The sequence below is a fragment of the Euprymna scolopes genome, chromosome 4 (genome assembly GCF_053919585.1).
Source record: "Euprymna scolopes isolate OS-2025 chromosome 4, ASM5391958v1, whole genome shotgun sequence".
In the NCBI taxonomy this organism is placed as follows: domain Eukaryota; kingdom Metazoa; phylum Mollusca; class Cephalopoda; order Sepiida; family Sepiolidae; genus Euprymna; species Euprymna scolopes.
In genome coordinates, this window is record NC_136485.1 from 170,690,095 (window position 1) to 170,704,460 (window position 14,366).

The window sequence follows — 14,366 nt, forward strand, 5'->3', positions numbered from 1 at the left end:
ATATATATATGAGTCGTAGACGACGAAACACGTGTCAGTGGATAATTATATTTTAAAAATAATATGTATATACCGCTCCCCAAATTGGTTAAAGGGAAAATTATTCCCAACTCGCATTTAGGTAAAAATGCACTTTTGTAAATTGAATTCATTCAAAACGTATCGCAAAAAACAAAAGCAAATAACATCTAAATAAATCGCGATATATCCTAACTGTCGGCGGGTAAAGAGATCAGGCTCATTTCCGTAGGGTCCCGATTTCAAATCTCGCTAGATTCAGCCACTCTGATGAGTCGTAGACGATGAAACACATGTCAGTGGATAATTACATTTTAAAAATTATATATATATATATATATATATATATATATATATATATATATATATATATAGCGCTCCCCATGTGGGGTACCAAATTGGTTAAAGGGAAAATTATTCCCAACTCGCATTTAGGTAAAAATGCACTTTCGTAACTTGAATTCATTCAAAACGTATCGCAAAAACAAAAAATAATAACATATATATATATATATATATATATATATATATATATATATATATATATATATATATATATATATATATATATATAAAGGGAGTTTTTCGTGTTTTTGACTTGCTGTTCAGCTTTCATCATCTTAATCACCTTTCTTCCTTTTTATTTTATTTTGAAATATTGTGTTTACTACTACTACTACTACTACTACTACTACTACTACTAATAATAATAATAATAATAATAATAATAATAATAATAATAATAATAATACCATAAAAGAAACCAAATAAGTAATGAGGCTGAAAGATAATAAAAAGCGATAGAAAAACGGAAATATCTTTTGAAATGAGAGACTAAATAAGAAACATGATGAACTAAAGCAAAATATCGAGACGATACAGATGCAAAGCAAAACAGTACATACAAAACAGGATCTTTGTAAAAATCAAAACAAAAGCCAATTCTATCAAAACATAAACGGGGGAAGAACAAAAAAGAGAACAACCATATCTGACAGAAACTAAACTCTATTAAAACAAGATATTGGAAAAGCGATAAGACCACGATATAAATGCCAAATGGCTGAAAGACAGGAGAGAAGAGGTACAGTAAATTAAAGAGGCGACAAGAAACAAAATCAGCAAGGAAATACTGAAGACAACCCTAAGAAAAATGTAAAACAGGAGAGTATCAGATCACGATGGGATATATGCCAAAAATTCATGACAATATATTAAAGACTAATTCAAAAACCTGAAACGGTGTATCCATGAAAGAGACGTGATAAAAAGGACATTTTTTCAGTATTTTTTTGCATGAGTGTGGACTCATGCAAAAAAATACTGAAAACATAACATGCTTACCAACCATGTGGAAAATCCTAACAGCACAACTGAAGGAACAAATTTATCACTCCCTTAATAATCGTGGATTGTTGACTGAAGAACAGAAATTGTGGACTACTTTGTGAACAACAGAAATGTTGCCAAAAAGAGAAAAGACAAACACATGATTTACTATATATAGAACAAAAGATCCTGAAAGAGGTAAAAAGTAGAATAAAAAAACATAGCCATGGCATGGATTGACTACAAGAAAGCATACAACAGGATCCCTCAAGCACGGATAATAGACATGTACAAAAAAAGAAGATAAGATTATCAATTTGATCAAAAAAGCAATACGAATGTGAAGATTGGAACTAACAGCTGGAGGACAATATATGATTAAGATAAAAATACAAAGAAGTATCTTCCAAGGAGATTCCCTATGATCGCTATTGTTCATCATAATCATGATGCCTCTGAATGACATACTAAGGAAATGTGAAGCCAAATACAAGTTTACTAATACAGACGAAAGAATGAGCCACCTAATGTATATGGACGATCTGAAACTTTTTGTGACAAATAAAAAGGAATTAGAGACGCTTGTAAACACAACTAGAACCTTCAACTAGGATATCCAAATGGAATTCAAAATGAAAAAGTGTGCACGACTAGTTAAAAGAAAGGTAAAACTGGAGGCAGCAGAGGGTATGGAACTACCCAACCAAGTGGAGATTTAGACACTAGGCAAACACGAAATCTACAAATATTTGGAAGTAGACACCATAAAATCAACAGAAATAAGAGAGAAAATAGGAAAGAAATGCCTCAAAAGAACAAGAAAACTCCTGAAAACTAAATTATATAAAAGGAACTTAATAAAAAGTATAATCACATGGACAGTATCATTAGTAAGATACTCTGGACCATTTATAGGCTGGACCAAAAAAGAACTGAGGCATCTCGACCAGAAGACCAGGAAACTTATGACCATGCTCAATGTATTACACCCAAAGAATGATGCTGACCAACTCTATGTGAAAAGAAAAGACATAAGTAGAAGACTCTGTGAAGGACACAAAAACTAATTATAAAAATACATAATGCAGAACACATAAAGAATAATCACCACAACAAGGGACAAACATGTAAAAATGAATGACAGAAAACGGGGAAGCAAGAGATGAAACGATAAAAGAAAATTGGGAAGAAAATAAGGATGATAAAAATGAGACTCATGAAAACACTTAGATATGGCTACAAAAAGGACACCTGAATAGAGAAACTGAATCACTAATAATAGCTGCACAAGATAACACAATGAGAATCAACTATATCAAAGCAAAGATCGACAACATAAGAAAACAACAAATGCAGATGCTGTGGACAATGGGATGAAATGATAAACTACATGATAAATGAATACAGCAAACTAGCCCCAAAAGAATATAAGAATATAAGAATAGGCATAACCAGGTGCGGAAGACAGTAGATTGGAAACTATGCAAACAACTGCATCATGAACATGCAAACAAATACTACAAGCACAAAACAATAGCAGTATTTGAAAGTGGAAATCATAAAATCGTATGGGACATGGGCGTACAAATAAATAAATCCATTCAAGCAAGGAGACTAGATGTCATTATAGTTAACAAAAAGCAAATGTCCTGCCAGGTTGTGGATTTTATCATCCCAACAAAATATCAAGGAGATGGAAGAAGTGAAGCAAATATATGGAACTGGTCAGAGAGCTGAAAGGGATATGGACCATGGAGAAAATCAAAATAATTACAATAATAATAGGAGCACTAGGAGTAATCCCAAAATCTTTGAAGAAAGAGGAAAATTGTAATCCAGAGGAATGGCTGAGAATATGCAACAGATATCAATAATGAAAACAGCTAAAATATAAAGAAAAACCCTTAAATGCAGAGACTAATATACATGTGCTACAAAAGATAACTGACCATATAGAAATTGCATCAAAAGTAAAAAGGAGACAGAGGAACACAACATGGAAATAAGAAAACTGAAACTGTATAATCGTAAATTAATTGCCCCCCCCCAAAAAAAAAATAGTGCTGGTATTAACTATCATCATGCCAAATAGTCAAGAAGGGTCGAGGAAGATGGAAAGGCCGAAAAGAGAAAATATTAACTAGACCTCCATTGGACGAGTGAAAAGAGAACTGGGACCCTGGGGAGGTTTTTGCCACTCAAATTCCAGTGATAACCAATAGTCATTGCCAGCAAGAAGTCAATGGTAAACGGCTGTTGTGATGATGCAAATTCATTTGAAAGAAAGTTATCTAAAGAGGTGAACAGTACTGGTAATCTGGGAAGACTTGTTGTCATTCAGACTCCAGGAAACACCATTGGTTGTTGTCGGTGAGAAATATCTGATGATTACTTGTGTGAGAACTTGTAGCGAGTAATAATAATAATAATAATAATAATAATAATAATAATAATAATAATAATAATTAGTCGTCTCTGAAGAGCAGCTAAAAAAATAAAGGCAACATTTTTCATTGTAAATTGGGAAACGTGCATAAGAGGGTAAAAAAAAAAGATAGGCATTCACCAGATTGAAAATTTTATTTTAAATAAACAAAAATGATGATTGTCGTCTGATTGTTTCTTTTGATCGTTGTAAAGTAAACTTTGTTAAACATAACAGAATTGTTCTGCATGATCATAGCATTGCTTCCTTCTATTAAACAAGATTGAAATTTACACATTTATTTGTGTAAATAAATTATAGACAGACAGACAGACAGACAGACAGACAGACAGAGCAAGTAGGCGAGCAAATAGACAAGCTAGCCGGCAGAAAAAGTAAACCACCTTAATTAACTCTTTCAGTCTATTCAGCAAATTTAATTCATCATTACTACTACTACTACTACTACTACTACTACTACTACTACTACTAATAATAATAATAAGAAGAAGAAGAAGAAGAAGAATAGCAGAAAAGAAACTAAAGCAGTAAATAGGATGAAAGGTAACAATGGGATGTAAAAACAGAAACATGGTAAGCCAAATAAGAAACATGAAGAACTAAAGCAAAATATAGCAGCAAAAGAAGAGAGATTGAGGCGATACAAGTCGAAACAGTGCAAACAAAACAGAATCTTTGAATAAAACGAAACATAACATAACATTCTAAACATAAACTGAGGAAGAACAAAAGTATACTCGAGTGGCTTCTGGGCCTTGATAAGTGGTGACTCCTTTGTAAAAAAAAATAGATAACATTAACTTCTTGGTAACTAAGAGAGAGAGAGAGAGACAGACAGACAGACAGACAGACAGAGCAAACTAGCCGGTGAAAAAGTAATCCACTCTCCTCCTCCTTTTTCTCTTCTCGCTTATGCTTCAGTGGTGAACAATATTATTTCAAGTTAACAAAAAATTTTCTAATTAATTTGTTACTGTTAATATTAAGAAAACTATTCCACATATATAGGAAAATAGACAATTAAATTACAACCTAATAACACTAAACATTTATTATAAGGTGTTTTAAAAATAATTAAATCAAATGAGATAAATAATGCTTGTGTTTGGCCTTTTAATTCCTTGGTTTTAGGTGATTTTTTAATCAATCTTAAGCATTCATATTTTGATTAAAAACAAATAACTTTCACTTTCATTATCTAATTTAGAAAACTCACTGTGTGTGTGTGTGTGTGTGTGTGTCCATTTTTATCAAACTGTATCTTCTCCAAGACGCAAGGCCACAGAGTATCGCGAGGCGGGTCAAATGATTTCATTTTTTTGTAGACCATTCTTTCATGGGTTTTAGTCGGTAAAAATAGCTGTTAAGAAGTCAAAATAAAAATAAAACTGAACCTGACAGGCGTAAGTTGACTTGAAGTGCTCTTGTATGCATGCGTAAATAAACATTTATACGTTAAAGTCGGTTCATTTTAAACTATTTTTTTTATCCATCTAACGATAGCTCAAACAGTAACGACTAAGGCTGGAGTACTATATGTTTTAGTTTCGATTCTAGCTGATGGCACATTAGTATTTTTTTTTTTTTTTACTTTTGAAATCACGATTATAGATTGGGTACAATATAATAATCAATAGAGAGGATTGGCTCCATAATAATAAATACAAAATCTGCATAAATTAAAATATCGTATTTAAGTATATTTTACGACCAGGCAACGTCGGCACCCAGCTAGTCGGCGCCTAAATAAACAATCGTCTTTGAAACTGCCATTGGATTCCATTGTTCATTGCGTGTGTATAAAATGTGTCTATGGTCGATGACTGTTACAGTAAGTTATTCTTTCCGTTTTCCGGCTTTTTTTTTTTTTTAATTTTATTTTCTATTCCAACGTATTAAATGAAAAATAACCATTCTCACGATTTCTTTGATAATAAAGCAGGTGTTTCTTTACCGCCTTTTTCGCTGTTTACTTATAGGAGATTACTTTTCGCATCGACTGTAAAGACCAAACCTTATAATATTTTTGAGAACAAAAGGGTCGTCAAGTGAAAGGAAAACAATGGCATTTTATAAACAATAGCGATATGTACTTATTGAAGTCACTTACACCGTCGGATGTAGGTTACCAGAAGTTTAAACCGTGGAGAAAAAAAAAAAGTAATAATAAAGTTTGGAGATCAAAAGTATTTTCGCAGAACAATCTGTCTTCAAGTGACTCACTCGGCTGTCAAGTTGACAAAGGCGGGAGAGAGGACATCTTTCTTCATTAGTGCTTTCTGGAAGCTTTCTATGACTGCTGCTGTTTAGATGTAAAAGGGTTCAAATGTAATCCTTCAAGGTTCAGTCAACATAATATGTACTGGAAGCTGATTGGTCATTGGATGACCCAATCACTCTATAGGGCTGCTTTTCGCAAGAGTAAAGAAATATTTATGTTTATGCCTGCTATATCACGCCTGCTAAGGCAAAAAGCCATTGAAGAATAAAAGGTAGTCTGTTGTTATGTGTAGCAGTTAGAGAGAACAAAAACGAAAGACAAAACAAAAGAAAGACAAAAAAAGAAAAGACAAAAAAAAGGAAAGGAAAGACAAAAAAAAAAAACTAAGACAAAACAAAAGAAAGACAAAAAAAAAGGAAAGACAAAAAAAGGAAAGGAAAGACAAAAAAAACTAAGACAAAACAAAAGAAAGACAAAAAAAGGAAAGACAAAAAAAGGAAAGGAAAGACAAAAATAACTAAGACAAAACAAAAGAAAGACAAAAAAAAGGAAAGACAAAAAAAAGAAAGACAAAAAAAGGAAAGGAAAGACAAAAAAAACTAAGACAAAACAAAAGAAAGACAAAAAAAAAGGAAAGACAAAAAAAAGGAAAGACAAAAAAAGGAAAGGAAAGACAAAAAAAACTAAGACAAAACAAAAGAAAGACAAAAAAAAGAAAGACAAAAAAGGAAAGACAAAAAAAGAAAGACAAAACAAAAGAAAGACAAAAAAAGGAAAGCCAAAAACAAAAAACAAAAAAAAATGAAAGACACAAAAAAAGAAAGACAAAAAAAGGAAAGCAAAAAAAAAAAAAAAAAAATGAAAGATAAAAAAAAGATGAACTTCCAGACAAATCAACATCAACATACAAGATGCCATAAATAAGTTTCCAGACTTTTTTTCGTACGGCAGCTTTTATTGATAGTACACACCTAAAACTCTAGTCCCCTTCAAAGTAATCTCCTCCAGCTGCAATGCACTTGTATCATTCCAACAACTTCTGGAATGCCCCATGGAAGTCCTCTTATGTGAGCTTGTTAATGACCCTTGTCGCAGCCTCTTTCATCTCCTCAATTGTCTCATAACGACAGGTTCTAAGGTTTTCCTTGAACTTAGAAAATAACCAAAAGTAACAGGGAGCAAGGTCTGAACTATAGGGAGGGTTAGGAACTGTCTTGATGCCTATCTTGGCCAAATAGTTTGTGACAAGGATGGAGTTGTAAACTGGTGCATTCATGCAAATCTTCAACATCTTCAGTTTCTTGCAAATGCTTGTGTGTACAGTTCCGACAGTGACATCAAACTGTGCACTATAGCTACTCTAGTTGTCTCTATAGATACACAACGATTCTTATCCATGAAATTCTTTATTTGGCTAATCAACTCTGACTTAACTGAATCAACTTCTGACCTCCTTACTCCTCCCACACCTCTTATCATCCCTCATAGACCCCTGCTATCTTGAATCTCTTATGCCACTCAAAAACTGATACTCAATTCATGTCCAAAAGCAGTCTGAAGTATTTCATATGTTTCTGTGGCATTTTTTTCCAAGTTTAAAACAGAATTTTATTGCATATCATTCTTCTAAATATGCATAGCAATAACATACTGAATTTTCAAGAGTCTACGAAAATTTTAAATTGCATGTACAAAAATGTCTGGAAACTTATTGAAAGCACATCATATATATGTTTGCAAACCACGCATGTGCAAACCGTCATTATGTCTTCCATTTTAAAAAGCTAAATTTATTACGTTATAACATCTGTGTTCTCCTGGGCCCATCGATAATGCGTTCGTTTACTAACTTAAATTATGCGAGCTCGTGCCTAGCATGCATCAATATTTTTCTTCATTTCTTTTTGCTTAAAAAATTTTGCTTTTGGTTTCGTTTCTGGCTGATGTTACCCAAGTCCCATTTTTTAAATTTTTTTTAGCGGTTGGCAGCGCCGCCCCTTAATTGATCTTGTTGTCACAATGTTTTTTTTATGACGGGGGCAACACCAGGCGTCCCCCATTGGTTTATTATATAAAGGGCAAATGTGTGTGTTTGTCTGTCCACTAAAAACGTTTGTCATCTGCATTGAACCATTCTCAATGCACTTTTATCAGCGATAAACGATGATTGTGCATGGACGTCTGGAGTGCATGTTATCATACGAAGGTCGTTCAAAAAGTAAAGCCCCCAATTCTTTTACTCAAAAAGTTGAAGAGCTACAAATACGGAAGTGGTACTGTCATGGTTGCAAATCACTGCTCCTTTGTTATTGTAAACAGACACAAAACCTGACACTTCTGGAAAGACATCATGACCACGCGTACTAAAAATAGCAATTACAGTTTTTAAACAACAAATAGAAAACTCCAAAAACTTCATATTTCCTAAACTAAGCAAAAACAAAGGATTATTATTTCAAACCTAGATTAAAATAAATATAGTTAATAAACACTGAAGACAGTTTCAACTGTAAGTAATATGGTGTGAAATTAATTATAGTCATTCACTGTTTAGCGACACCATCACTAGCCACGGAGCCCGTCCCATGAACAGTTCTAAATGAAGCTAGTGGCTTCCACAGCAAATCTTTAGTTCAGCTTGGGAGCTAAGAATCCTCACATTTTGACTTGACTCTCGTCAAGTTAGCATTGTCGCTGTGGGGACCAGGAGTAGCAGAATGCAATGCATACTCCATTCTCTACTGCTGTCTGTCTCCTGGGACTCTCCCTCACAACCTGCCGCTCTAGCTCATCCCTGCAGGTTCCAGCGACTCCAGCAGGACTTCAGTATTTCCAGCTCACTCATGCAGCTCTGGCACTTCCAACCACCAGCTTCTGCAGCCCACTGATGTCCTGCTAACTGCTCCAGTATTTACTGATGTCCGGCTACCTGCTTCAATGCCCACTGACGTCCAACTATCCGTACCAGTAACCACTGAGGTCCAGCTACCTGTACTAGTTCCCACTGACATCTAGCTACTCGTTTCCAGTACCCACTGACGTCCAGCTACTCATACCAGTGCTCATTGATGTTCAGATATCCATTTTCAGTGCCCACTGATGTCCAATTACCTGTTTCCACAGCCCACTGACATTCAGCTACCTGCTCTAGTGGCCACTGATGTCCTGCTACCTGCTGTAGTGCCCACTAACGTCCAACTATCGATACCAATTACCATTGACGTCCAGCTATCCATATCTAATGCCCACTGATGTCCAGTTACCCATTTCCAGTGCCCACTGATGTCCAGCTATCTGGTCCAGAGCCCACTAACGGCCAACTATTTGTACCAATGCCCACTGGCGTCCAGCTACCCATTTCGAGTGCTCACTGACGTTCAGCCACACATACCAGTGCGCACTGATGTCTACCAGTTCCTACCTGAAGGGCCTAAGAATCAAAGTCTCGCGACATGCCCATTCTATGCTCCAACTGATCCTAAATCCACTGCCGTACATTTTACCTTTTTTCCTGGTAAAAATAACACACGATACACGTCGTCTTAAACCAAACGTCTGTGTTTTTCATCCTTTTTTGCTTTTTTTTTTTTTTACATGGAGTTCACCACTTATCAAGGCCCAATGGCCACTCAGGGATAAGGGTTATTGTGTGTACAGTACTCAATGGGATAGTGTAGTAATAGTATTGGAGAATTGATAAGTTGTCATTACTTAGGGGGGGGGTTCATCAGGAATTTGTTTGTGTTGGACTTGAAGACATCCAGGTTGAAGTCGGGAAGGAAACAGGCAAGCGGAACAGAGTTCCACAGGCGTGCAGTTCTAAGAAAGAAGCTTTGTTCGTGGAATCTACGTTTTGATTTAGGCACAGATAAGGAGTGGGGAAAATTATTGACGGTGGTTTCAGCTAGTCGGGTGTTTTTTGAAAAAGATTGGTGAAGGGGGACCAGAGAATGGAGTTCAGATGAGCACTTGCCATGGAAATAACGATAGAACAAAGACAGGCTCGTTACGTCACTTCTGTGGGAAAGAGGTTGCAGGGAAGAGAAAAGGGCATCCCCACTAAGCCACGAAGTCTAATTTGTAGTCTGTCAAGGCAGGATAGGCTGTTTTTAGCAGCTCCTGCCCAGATGTGGCAGCAGTACTCCATCTTTGGGCGTACTTGGCTCTTATATAGATAGAGAATTGCATCATTAGTGAGATATCTTCTGGAGCGGTAGAAGGATCCAACCATTTTCCCAGCGACCTTGGCCACAGACTTGATGTATGTGTTCCATTTAAGATCAGGAGTAAAGGTCAAACCCAGAAGCTTATCAAAACGAGAGCCATCCATTTCAATTGATGCGAGATGGGGATCAGAGCGTTTATGATGTAGAGATAGGAGCTTGGTCTTAGATGCATTAAAGGTAACCAGCCACCTCTTTCCCCACTGTACCATGCACGCAAGATCAGAGGAGAGAGAATCAGAGAGAACATCATCATTTACGGCCTTTGATGTGTTGCCATAGATGGTCGTGTCATCAGCATAGATGTCAACAAAGGATTTTAGTATGTGTTTTGGGAGATCATTGATGTAGATCAGGAAGAGAATTGGGTCTAGGATGGACCCCTGGGGGACTCCAGCATTAATACTGTGGGCCTCTGATTTCTGCCCATCAACCACTACTCTTATGAGCCTATCAGAGAGAAATAGTTTAATGATCGAGAAAACATTTCCAGTTATACCGTAGCTGGAAATCTTGTGTAGTAGGCCTTTATGCCAAACCATATCGAAGGCCTTTGATATGTCGAGAGCAATTGCCCTAGAAATGAAGCCTTTGTCGAGAGATTCACTAATCCTATGTGATATAACCGTTAGCACATCTGCTGTAGATCTAGCAGAACGGAAACCATATTGTGTGTCACTAAAAAGGTTATTTCTGCTGAGGTGGTTGACTAATTCTCTATTTACTGTGGATTCCAGCAACTTACTCATGACAAACAGGAGACTTATTGGTCTGTATTGAGAGGGGGAAGGCTTATCACCTGAATTCTTAAATACAGGGCATACTGATGAGGTTTTCCAGGGTGTTGGGAAGCACTTCTCCTTAAGGCAACGCTTAAACAGTTTGGTAAGTATAGGGGCAAGTTCTGGTTGTAATTTTTTTAAACACTATAATTGGAATACCGTCAGGACCAGTTGCTTTACTGGAGTCAAGGTTCTTGATTAGCTTGGCGACCTTACGCAGAGATATTTGTATGTTGCATAGTGTGTTGTCTGTTATAGGAGGGAATACGGGGAGTTGATGGCCTTCATCGCACAGGGTAGAATTTGCCGCAAAGTTTTTGGCAAATAGTTTGGCCTTGTTGGATGCTGTCGAGATGACCTCTGGTCCATTGATAATGGTTGGGATAGAACGCATGTTTCTGTTCAGGATCCCATTTGCTATTTGCCAGAACTGGTGGGAACCAAGCCGCTGCTCAGTTACTTTGGATTTAACGGATTGAGCATATAGTTCTCTTGCATTTTTTAGTACTCTTTTACAGTCCTGAAAGCAGCTTTAGTCTCAGTGCATCCATTACGTTGGTAGCTACGGAAAAAGTGATTTCTGCATGTGATGGCAGCAGCACATTCAGGGCAGAACCATGGCTGGCTGTTAGGTCTTTGTTGGAATTTTTTGGATGGTATGAATTGGTCTATGCCTACAAGTAACCATTCGGTCAGGTCTGATACTGTAGAGGACACATCCTTTTTAAACATGGAATGGAGAGGTAGATCAGATATTAATGTACGGAAGCTATCTCAGTCCGCCATAGAGTATCGGTATACAGTACGGTAGAGAGGTAGGTCTGTAGATTTATTATATTTCATTTTTATCTGAACTGATACAACGCAGTGGTCGGAGAATTCCAGAGGAGATAGAATGGAACATGAGCATAGCTCAGGGGAAGTGGATAGAAAAAGGTCTAGAAGGCTTGCGTACTGACCGGTAGTATCGGGCACATGGGTGGGCTCGCGAAAAATCTGAGTGAGGTTATAGGCAATGGCAAAATCATGACAGAACCTCCCCTCATCATTAGTTTTATTTGAGTGGGTCAGCCATTCCACATTATGGACATTGAAGTCACCGCAAATGTTAATGTTAGCCAAGAGATGAGCAGACAGGATATGTTCAATTTTCTATGATATACTCTTAAAGACAGTAACTCCGCTGTTGTGGGGGCGATAGAGGGCAAATATAAATGCGGTGGTGTAAGCAAGTGCAACCAGGAAGCACATATAAGGTAGACTAGGGTATTCTCTGGAGATATCCCTGCCACATGGGAAACCATCTTTAATGTAGGCACATATTCCATGCCCGTGGCGATCTTGGGGGTCAGATTTAGATGTTAAGTTAGAGTATCCTTTAATTTTGAACTCATCTAGGGAGGTGATCGGCCCTATTCCAGTTTCACTTAGAAAGAACATGTCAGATTTCATCTCCTGTAATTGGGTTTCAACCTCTGGAAGGTTAGAACACAGACCCCTGATGTTGGAAAAGGAGACATGGTAGTAGGGGTCTAGGAGGATCGGGTTCTAGGTTTATTCGTGTTTTCTTTTTTGAGATATTTCATGTTGAGGATTTTGGGATTTGTGGAACAGGTCAGCATACTTGGTTAGAGTAGAACAGAGAGGGAAAGTAAGAGAGGAAAGACGGGGGAATTTTTTTTTTTTTTGTAGCACATGATAAGGTAAAGCTGTAACAATTACCCACTAGTATGGCATCGAGAGGCCCCACCAGAGACTACTGCATGGTCCAGAATCCATTCACCAAATGGCAATGCAGCAGCCCCAGTACTTTGCACCTGCTGATAGGACAGCCTCCTTAGTGGTTATTCCAAGGTTCGGGTCCCTGACTATCAGGCGATTAACGTCAGCCCAGATGGAACGTTTACCTCCAGCACCCTTACTAGTGACATGGCCGCAAGGATAGACATAGAGACAGAAAATTTCTGACATCTCAGACTACTCTTCACGAAGTACTACCAACCTGGGAAGCAATTTTTTCCTCACCCTTTTTCAGAAACATCACTCCTTAGAAATGAGGACTGAGGGACAAAAAAGGAGAAGCGAGAGTTACTGGAGCTGCCGATAACACATCCACTGCATTATCTACTCTCCATTAAAAAAAAAGAAAAAAAATGGTAAGAGGGACTTATTTATATGTACTTTATAAGTCCTTTGCCCATTCCCAGTTTAGAATAGAATTTGAAGACAGTCTCCCCTCCCATATTAATCCGTGGGAATTTTTTTTTGCTTTAGGTACCTCACGATAGAACCTTCGAGATTCACCTTATTACGTTTCAATAATGCAACTTGTGAACGGCTTATGTTTTTAGATTGGGGGCATCTTATTTAAAGGCTGGTTTAGGGTAATACGGGGGCGTATTTAACAAAATAGTTTAAAACACGAGTAATAAGACATGATAAGTAATGTTAAGGTGTTTCAATTTTTAGTAAGACTGCAATAAGAGAAAAAAGATAAATATATATATATATATATATATATTAATAACACAAAAATTGGCAAAATTAAGACAAGATACATTTCAACAGTTATGAATAAAGATTTTAACTTAGCTCTGAAGGCACTGACCCTTTCTTTCTAGTAGCTAGCAGACCTGGATTGTTCTGGTACTTAAGGGATATGGTGGGTGTGGGGGTTAAATGCTTTTAACTTTTTTTTTGCTATTGCAATTACCTCTGTGCTTTGTGTCAACTTTATTATTTGTTTGGCCGATTGGCGTCCACATGCCTCTCGACCCTCTGCAACAGTACCGTTCAAACGAGCGATCTTTTTGTGCTCCAGAATTTAGATTTCTGCATAGCTACCATCGTTCTCAATGTACTTTTGCCAAGAATTCAATGATATATCTCTGCTTCTGATGTACATCTATGACAGGGGTTGCTTTGTTAGGGTCTCACAATTAATATCTGCAACAGAGAAATGAAATTTTCCGGCCGTGAATGCATAAACTCAGTCATCATAACAATGCAGTTTTCAATCCTTTCTGATCCATTCGAGTGGAATAAAATATAGGAGGCATTACTTTTTGAACACCCCTCGTAGAACCTGGTAAAAGGACCATACCACCTTCTTTGTGATAGACTTAGCAGTATCTTCTATTTTTAACTTCTCTGTCTGTCTGTCTGTCTCTCTCTCCCTCTCTCTCTCTCTCTCTCTCTCTCTCCTGTCAAGTGTTTGTCACGATAACTACAAAATGTCTATCCCACTCTTAACTAAACGCATCAATCATTAAAATTCCCCATTTATCCCAGGTGTCGGCCTTTTTAAAATTTCCCAAATGATTGAAAATTTTATTGAAAATAAATAT